General features: G+C 39.0%; 1 pseudogene; it reads right to left on the bottom strand.

Annotated features, from left to right (window-relative positions):
- Positions 1 to 629: 629 nt before the first annotated feature.
- On the bottom strand, positions 630 to 1046 carry LOC114514011 (annotated as a pseudogene).
- Positions 1047 to 3616: the final 2570 nt, after the last annotated feature.

Here is a 3616-nt window from a genome sequence, read left to right as displayed (position 1 = left end):
GCATCTCCACTGGGATGTCTCACAGGTATCTCAAACTTAATATGCCCAAAATAGGGCTTGGGGTTCTCTTACCACCCCAAAGCCCCTTCTTCCTACTTTTACTCCTCTCAGTACACAGCATCATCATACAACCAGTTGGTCAGGTCAGAAATGGGGGAACCATCCTTGATTCACCAGGAAGTTCTATAGAACCCCCAACCAAAAACCACGTCTCAAAGGTATTTTCTTCTCTCCATTCCCCATGATCACACTGTATTCCAATTAGCCCATCATTTCTAAATTCCAGCAATAGCCACATCACTGCCTCCACTGCCCCGTTTTTCATAACAGCCAGAGCAGCACTGTCCCATAGAAATGCAATGTGACCACGTATGCAATCTTAAGTTTTCTAGTAGCTACATTAAGCTAAAAAGAAGCAGGTAAAATTAATTTTAATAGTATGTTTATTAATGTATGTATTCAAAATAGTATTTCAACATGTAATCAATATAAAATTAATGAGATATTTTATATTGTAACATAATTTTAAATGTACAGTTTCACATATACCAAATTATGTGTATTTTACACCTAGAGTACACCACAATTATTTTTTTGTCAGTTTTATAACTTCATTCGACAATCAGCAGTTAGTTCTCACCCACATTAACTGTTTATAGATTTTTTAAAGTGGTGACAGGTATGTAGGTGACCAGTGTATAGAGCTTCTTTGGTGAATGTTCATCCTCATTATGTTTTCTGGACAATTGAACCCAGACACAGTGTGGGACATTCCTTATTCCTTTGGCCCACACAGCTTTGTTGAGCCTGGTGTCAACGCGTACATACGGAGCTCCCATTTCCTTCCTGGCGAATGTCTGGATCTCTGTGAGTGCTCAAGGGGTGTGCTTCTTGAAACCCACTCCATGGATGCACTTGTGAATGTTTGTGGTATGTTCTCTGGTCATTACTTCATTGATGGCAGAACGGCCTTTCTTCTCACCATCCTCCTTTGCAGGAGCCGTTATGCTGGGCCCAAGTTGGAAAGAAAACACAGTACACCTCATTTCTGACTTGCCTTATTTCAAGTGCTCAATAGCCTTAAGATGCTAGTGGCTACTATATTCTGAAGAGCCAGATTGATCTTTTAAAAAAGCAAGTTGGATTATGTCTTCACTTGCTTAATAATGCCTCAGTGGCTTCATGGTGCACTTGGGACAAAACCAAAACTCTAACTGAGGCCTACACACCGTATCTGTCCCACATCTTCAGCATCCTTGTGCCCCTCATCTTGTTGTTCACTTTGCTCCAGCCACCTTGTCTTCCTTTCCATTCTGAGAACACACTAAATCTCTGTCTCTGTGTATGCCACGGCTCCCTCTTACCCTCAAATTTCAGCTTAAATATTACCTCCTCAGACAAGCCTTCCCTGCCTGTATCTTACAAGGTCGACCTGCATTGTCACTTATCACCATGTTTTGTTACCTTCATAATGCTTTTTTTTTCAGCTTTTAATTATATATTTGTTAATTGGTTTATTGTCTATCACCTCTATTAGGCTGTAGTACTATATACAAATCCTGCCTCTAATTGGCACTCACTAAATATCTGTTGAATAAGTAAATATCTGAGCACCCTTCCCTCCACAGGAAGGGAACTAGGAAACAAATTTATTTTGGTAGTGCTATGCATCAAATTATAAGAAATACATATATTATAGATAGAAGAGACTCTTTCCCATTAACCAAGAAAAAGTTTTAATGTAGCTAAAGCTAGATTTGTTTTTTTATCTTTTTTTTTTTTTTTTTTTTTTGAAGAGATCTTAATATCCTCTCTGCTGATAGGGCAATTTCCTTGAAAAATGTTCTATTAAGGGGAATGACCTCTAGGAGTCCCCAAATCTTAATATAATGGCTCCCTCAAAGTTAAACTCTTACTCTATGAGATAGAACTAGAGACTCCAAAACCTCTGGTTTTAAAGAAACGTAACCAGAAGATGCATGGATGTCCTTGATCCAACCAAGAATGATTACTAATTTGCTCACTCATTCAGCAAATGTTGATGGATGCCTTTGCAGCAGTCACTGTTCTAGGCTCAGGGGATACAACAGTGAACCAAACAGACAAAAATTCCTGCCCTCTTTGAGCTTATATTCAAGAGGGGGAGACAGATACTAAATAAGAAACCAAGTCTACAGTATATTAGATGATGGTAAGCTCTAGGAAGAAAAATAAAGCCAGGAATAGAAGTAGGGCATCCAGGGCTTACAGTTTTAGGTAGGGTGACCAGAAAAAGCCTCACTGAGATGGTGATGTTTTTATAAAGAACCAAAGGTAATGAGGGAGTGAGCAATGTGGCTGAGGTAAGAGCGTTCCAGACAGTGTGGCTGGAGTAGAATAATGACAGAGAGATAAGTTGGAGATGAGGTCAGAGATGTTGGGGACTGGTGACTAGATCACGTGGAGCCAGAAGTCGGCCTCTGTAAGGCCTTGGGCTTTTCCTCTGGGTGAGGTGAAAAGTCAATGGAGGGCTATGAGCAGGAGTGACATGGTCTGACTTACACTTTAGATATCATTCTCACATATGTGCTAAATGTGAAAGGAAGAATGAATGAAATCAATTAATGAATTAATCAATCAAAGCAAGAAAAATAGAACTAGGAGACTTTTACTAAACTTGGGAACAAGAAACAATATTAGAAATTCCCCCTTAAAAAGCAGTGAATCTCCTGATTCACTTTTTTACTACATTAAAGACATTAAGACCCAGTGGTTGTGCTTGCACTGTTTGCTGCAGGTCATCCTTGGGCTAGTATCTATCTCCTCAGGAGAGCAGGGAAGACACTTGAGCTTGTGAGAGAAGAGCAGCTGGTTGCTGGTGAGCCTGAAAGAGGACCTGAAGCAGCTGCTTTGTCACTAGAAACCTGACCCTTTTTGGTTTAGTCAGACAATGACAGACTTGGCTGGGCACTAAGAGGGAAACCTGCCAAATTTATAGGCTGCATCTCTCAGCCTAGACGACCTTTTGAATTTGCAGAAATGAGACAGAGCAAAGGGAAGAACTAACATTTCTCATTAGTATAACATACAGACTGTGTCAAAATGTGCTGTTGAATCTATTTTTTTCTAACAGTGAGAAAGCAAAACTTATTCATAAACAGAAGGGAAGATATAATTGTGGGGTTCAGAATTGAAGGAGCTCCAACATGGCTCCACTAGACAATTTCTATCCCTGCTAATCATTGTTTATGCCTGCTATATTCTTTTATTTTTAACTTTTTAGAATGGAAATGAATTTCCTAATTATAAAAAATTCAAGCAGTATAAAAGAGTAAAGGATGCTAAGAAATAATATAGACATGTAAAGTCTCAATAATGTAAGTGTGTATAGTCTTCCTAAATTTGTCTATATATTTTGACCCTATTCTAATAAAAGTGCTATTAAAATATTTTTAGAACTAGATAAGGAAATGCTAAAGTAAATGCTGAAAAGTAAATGTGCAAAACTGGTGATGAAAATTCTGACCCTCACTGATGTGATTCAGTGGATTGAGTGTAGGTCTGTGAACTAAAAGGTTGCTAGTTCGATTTCCAGTCAGGGCACATGTCTGGGTTGCAGGCCAGGCCCCCATCTGGG

This window comes from Phyllostomus discolor, chromosome 2, assembly GCF_004126475.2.
Source record: "Phyllostomus discolor isolate MPI-MPIP mPhyDis1 chromosome 2, mPhyDis1.pri.v3, whole genome shotgun sequence".
Lineage (NCBI taxonomy): Eukaryota > Metazoa > Chordata > Mammalia > Chiroptera > Phyllostomidae > Phyllostomus > Phyllostomus discolor.
This window is presented reverse-complemented; position numbering and strand designations above follow the sequence as displayed.